Source organism: Rhinopithecus bieti, unplaced genomic scaffold (genome assembly GCF_001698545.2).
Source record: "Rhinopithecus bieti isolate Rb0 unplaced genomic scaffold, ASM169854v2 scaffold_44159, whole genome shotgun sequence".
Lineage (NCBI taxonomy): Eukaryota > Metazoa > Chordata > Mammalia > Primates > Cercopithecidae > Rhinopithecus > Rhinopithecus bieti.
The window spans coordinates 1,920,280-1,926,098 of record NW_016818573.1 but is presented as its reverse complement, the minus strand read 5'-3'; the positions used below and the strand labels follow the sequence as shown (position 1 = coordinate 1,926,098).

Below are 5,819 nucleotides of genomic sequence, written 5' to 3'. Positions count from 1 at the left end.
AACTCCGCCTCTCTCTGTCTCTGCCTCTCCCTCTCTCTGTCTCTGCCTCCCCCTCTCTCTGCCTCTCCCTCTCTCTGTCTCTGCCTCTCCCTCTCTCTGTCTCTGCCTCTCCCTCTCTTTCTCTCCACACACATCCCATTGGGTCCGTTTCTCTGAGGAAAACTAATACAAAGCTCCAGGGAAAGAGCATATGCGTCACCAAAAGACCTTTATAAGCACGCTCAGAAACCGAGCTCCCATGTTTATTGCAGCATTGTTCACAATAGACAAGACATGGAAACCGCCTAGGAGCCCAGTGGATGAATGGATAAGGAGACTGGTACATATACACAATGGAATATTATTCAGCCTTTTGAAAGGATGTGCTCCAGCTGAGCACAGTGACTCACGCCTGTAATCCCAGCACTTTGGGAGGCCAAGGTGGATGGATCACCTGAGGTCAGGAGTTCAAGACCCGCCTGGTCAACATGGTGAAACTCCGCCTCTACTAAAAGTACAAAAATTAGTTGGGCATGGTGGCAGGAGCCTGTAGTCCCAGCTACTCAGGAGGCTGAGGCAGGAGAATCGCTTGAACCCGACAGGCAGAGTTTGCAGTGAGCCAAGATCACGTCACTGTACTCCAGCCTGGGCAACAGAGCGAGACTCTGTCTCAGAATAAATATAAACAAACAAACAAATAAATAAATAAATAGTATGAGCTCCTGCTATTTCCACAAAATGGATGGACCTGGAGAACATTGTGCTAAGTGAAACAAGCCAGACACAGAAAAACAGATATTTCATGATCTCACTTATATGTGGAATCTTTTTTAAAAAGTCAACTGTAGAGAGAAAGAGAATCAAACAGTGTTTGGGGCCCAACACTACCCCCAACACTACCAGGGTTGGGGCTGGGTATGATGAGAAAATGGGGACACATAGGCTGGGCACGGTGGCTTACGAGCCGATTGTAGTGAGCTGAGATCGTGCCACTGGACTCCAGTCTGGGCAACAAGAGTGAAACTTCATCTCAAAATAAATAAATAAATATATATAGTTGTTGTTGTTGTTGTTGTTGGAGACAGAATCTCGCTCTGTCACCCAGGCTGGAGTGCAGTGGCACGATCTCCGCTCACTGCAAGCTCCGCCTTCCGGGTTCACGCCATTCTCCTGCCTCAGCCTCTCAAGTAGCTGGGACTACCGGTGCCTGCCACCACGCCTGGCTAATTTTTTGTATTTTTAGTAGAGACGGGGTTTCACCGTGTTAGCCAGGATGGTCTCAATCTCCTGACCTCTCGACCCACCCTCCTTGGCCTCACAAAGTGCTGGGATTACAGGCGTGAGCCACTGTGCCTGGCCAAAAGAATAAATTTTAATATATAATTAAGGTATACGACATGATGTTATAAGATACATGTATATAGTAAATGGTTACTCTACTGGGACAAATGAACGTATCCCTCATCTCACTGTTATCCATATTTTCCCCCTTGTGGCAAGAGCAGCTCTAATCTACTCACCAAGAATTCTGTGTACCATATACTATTACTAACCATAGTCCTCATGCTGTGCATGAGATCACTGAACTTATTCATCCTACAGATTTGCTACTTTGCATCCCTCAACCTACATGTCCCCATTTTCTTTTCTTTTCTTTCTTTTTGAGACAGAGTTTCGCTCTGTTGCCCAGTCTGGAGTTCAGTGGCATGATCTTGGCTTACTGCAACTTCTGCCTCCCAGGTTCAAGCAATTCTCTGCCTCAACCTCTCCAGTAGCTGAGATTATAGGCGCCCACCACCACAGCTGGCTAAGTTTTTTGGTATTTTTAGTAGAGATGGGGTTTCACCATGTTGGCCAGGCTGGTCTTGAACTCCTGACCTCAGGTGATCCACCCGCCTCAGCCTCCTAAAGGGCTGGGATTACAGGCGTGAGCCACCGCGCCGGGACTCCAGCCTAGTAGACAAAGCAAGACTCCATCTCAAAAATAAAAATAAAAAAAATTGGGGACTGGGCAAGGTAGCTCACACCTGTGTCTGAGTATCTGGGACTACAGACGTGAGCCACTATGCCAAGCTAATGTTTGTATTTTTAGTAGAGACAGGGTTTCGCCGTGTTGGCCAGGCTGGTCTCAAATTCCTGAACTCAAATGATTCACCTGTCCCGGCCTCCCAAAGTGCTGGGATTACAGGTGTGAGCCACCATGCCCAGCTGAAGCTGGTTTTTTACAAAATATGTTTTCAGCCATTTATTGAGCACCTACTGTGTTCCAGACACTGCGATAAATGTTTTAGATGCATTATCTCATTTAGGTGTCTAGCTCAAGGTCAGGGGCAGAGTTGGGACCTGAAGCCAAGCCCAGCACCTGCTCTCTTACACCCTGCTCCTTCCTTCCTCTCCAGCGTGCATGAGCTGCAGCCACACAGACTCACAATCAGGGATCAGGGACCATCAAAGGAAAGACTCCTGTCTGAAGGATGTGCTTTTATCCCACTGACAAACACCTTTGCCAAGAGAACTAAGAAACAACTGCAAACCCCAACCCAAAAAACTGGACTCTGGAAAACGGCTCATGAAATCTCAGCATCTGCCTTGTCTGGTGAGCCTCGTAAGCCACTCACCTCTGTTACTGAGACTTGATGGCATCGGCTTGGTTTGAACTCTGTATTACTTATCTGTTGCTGCATAGCAAATTACCCTAAAGCTCAGCCGCTTAAAACAACACGCATTTATTATATTCGTTTCTGAGTCACAAATTTGGGAGTGCTTTAGCTAGGGGTTTCTGCTGGGGTCTCTAATGAGGTGGCCATGAAGATGGTGCCTGGGGCTTACGTGGAGCTGCAGGATCCATTTTCATACTGGTGCACTCACATGGAGAGTGATGTAGTGCTGGCTTTGTCAGAACGCCTCAGGTCCTCACCACCTGGACCGCCACAGGGCTGCTTGGGTGTCCTCATGACATGGCAGCTGGCTTCCCCAGAGCATGTGATTCAGGAGAGCAAGATGGAAGCCACAACGTCTTTTATGACCTAGTCTTGGAAGTCGTGCACCATCACTTCCATGCACTAAGTCCAGCCTGTACTCAGGGGGTAGGGAATTGGATTTATTTTTCTTCTTTTTTTGAGTGCGGAGACATGGTTTCCCTCTGTCACCCAGGCTGTGCAGTGGTACAATCACGGCTCACTGAAGCCTCAACCTCCCAGACAGGCTCAAGTGGTCCTCCTGCCTCAGTCTCCAGAGTACTGGGACTACAGGTGCATGCCACCACACTTGACTAATTTTGTTTCTTAATTGTTTCTAGAGATGGGGCCTCATTATGTTGTCCAGGATGGTCTTGAACTCCTGAGCTCAAGACATCCTCCTGCTTTGGCCTCCCAAAGTGCTGGGTTTACAGGTGTGAGCCAATGCCCTGGCCAGGTTCCAAATTTTGAGGGAGAAATTGTCAAAGGATTTGTGGACCCATTTTGAACCTGCTGCAATCTCTTTCAGCTGAAAGTACAGAAACTCAACTCCCAAAGGGAGGCATTTATGGGCTCCACATGACCTAAACAGGGAAAGTGGAACTGGACTCTCATGGAATGGAACCAGGCACCTAAAAACTGCACCGCCACCTCTCTCTCTCTCTCTCTCTCTCTTTCACACACACACACACATACATACACACACCTGCTCCACTCTCTCAGCTGTAACCAACATCACAGTCCACTCTGAATTCACCTTCTCACAGCCTCTTGACCTGAATAGAAGCTCCCATCTCAGAGGGAGCTCCTGGCCCATGGCCAGCTGTGATTGGGATGGGCCAGGCAGGATGGGTCAGGCGGGACTCTGATAAGCCCGACTCTGCTCACGTGCTCTCCCTGCTGGACCAATTGCTGTTGCTGGAGCTGAGGCTCTTTGATTGGCAGAGTTTGGGTCAATCCCTGCATCTAGGGAGCAGGGCCTGGTACCAGCAGGGGACGCTGGGCCAGGGCGGTAGAGGAAGAGAGCTGAGTGGCCATCCCAGTTGTGTGTGCAACTGTTGCTTTGGCTGGATTTATAAGCTAAAGGTCGCAGTTGTCCTATTTTTGGAATAGCAGGAGAAAGCAACTGCTTCAAACGCTGGCAATGGCAGTCCTCCACAGGAGTGGCCTAGTCGCTGGTGCTACCTGAAGACTTAAACCTACTGAGCCTGAACCTCCGAGAGGTCACCATCTTCTCATTTTAAGGTGGGACACACTTTAAGCCAGGAACCTGTGACGGGCACTCCAGGCAGGCGGGCCAAGGCTTTTATCGTATTTTCTGTCCTAGATGCTGCTTCTAAGGAAGGACAAAGCTCATGACGTTAAGTTTAAGGGGAAGCAAACAGCACTCACGTCTGCATCATCCAGGGCCATGTTCCTGACCTTGTTTGCAGCAGAAACTCCCATCTGGAAGTGCAAAGGTCCCACCCTGACCCTGTCCAAAGTCTTCCAGCGGGGAGGTCTGGAGTTCAAGTGTGGTTTCATTGCCAAAAACAACTCCCAGAAAAGCAGCCAGCAGTTCCCAGAGGTAACCGTCTCTGCAGGTGCAGGGAGAGGAGACTTCCGGCTGTACTTGAGCACCCCGACTTCACCCCACATATTTCAGAGCTGGCTTCCCACTGTGCCGGCTGTGAAGGCAAACTGCGAAACGGGCCAGAGGTGTGCGTGGTCCTGCTTTTGCTTCTGAAATTCCTGGGGCTTCAACTGAATTTCAGTCAGGATAGTTAACATTTAACTATACATTAAATTTTTAAATAACCACTTCTGGCCACTGCATCCAGAGGGTGTTTTTTTGTTGTTATTTTTTGTTTTTTGTTTTTTTTAAAACGGACTCTCGCTCTGTCGCCCAGGCTAGGTTAGAGTGCAGTGGCGTGATCTCGGCTCACCGCAACCTCCACCTCCCGGGTTTAAGCGACTCTCCTGCCTCAGCCTCCTGATTAGCTGGGATTATAGGCACCCACCACCACACCCCGCTAATTTTTGTACTTTTTTAGTAGAGATAAGGGTTCACCATGTTGTTCAGGCTGGTCTTGAACTCCTGACCTCTGGTGATACACTGCCTCAGCCTCCCAAAGTGCTGGGATTACAGGCGTGAGCCAGCCACTGCACCCAGCCAGAGCACTTTTGAGAATATTTTCTGAGGCTGTTTGGGACAGGATGAAGGCTTGGTAATCAGCCTCCTGGGTACAAATTCCAGTTCTGACCTCAGCTTTTTCATCAGTAAAATGACAGGGTCTGGCATGCAGGAGGTATGTGGTAACAGGATGGCACTTTGTGATGGATTCGGCTGCTGGAGGAAGAAACAGGCCCACAAGCGCAGATGCTCACAGCTATAATCCCAGTACTTTGAAAAGGTGAGGTAGGATGGTCACTTGACCCCAGGAGTTCGAGACCAGCCTGAGCAACACAGGGAGACCCTCCCACTTTCTACAAAAAAAAATTAAAAAAATAGCCAAGCATGGTGGTGCACGCCTGTAGTTCCAGTTCTTCCAGAGGCTGAGGCAGGAGGATCACTTGAGTCCAGGAGGTCAAAGCTGTAGTGAGCCGTGATGACACCACCACATTTCAGCCTGGGTGACAGAGCAAGACCTTGTCTGGAAACAAACAAAAAGAACAGACCCAGAGAAGGCTGACCACTTTTCCAGGGTCACACAGCTGGCTAAAGGCAGTCATGAGCCCCAATATCTAGCTGCAGGTCCCCAAGCAGGGCTAGGAAGGGTTCTCAGGCCACTTATGAGGGTGGAGAGAAATGGAGCCCAAGTCTGAGCCACAGCCAACTGGGACCTTGGCCAAGCAGGGAACAAGCTGGGGAGGCACGGGGAGGGGCAGGGAGGGATGGAGCCA

At 49.5% G+C, this 5,819-nt stretch overlaps 1 long non-coding RNA gene across 1 annotated transcript; it reads left to right on the top strand.

Annotated features, from left to right (window-relative positions):
- Nucleotides 1-3,839: 3,839 nt before the first annotated feature.
- Nucleotides 3,840-4,736, top strand: LOC108518643 (uncharacterized). The gene is made up of 2 exons (XR_001882439.1): nt 3,840-4,181; nt 4,264-4,736. It is a non-coding gene; the product is annotated as an uncharacterized LOC108518643 (long non-coding RNA).
- The last annotated feature ends 1,083 nt before the right edge of the window (nt 4,737-5,819 follow it).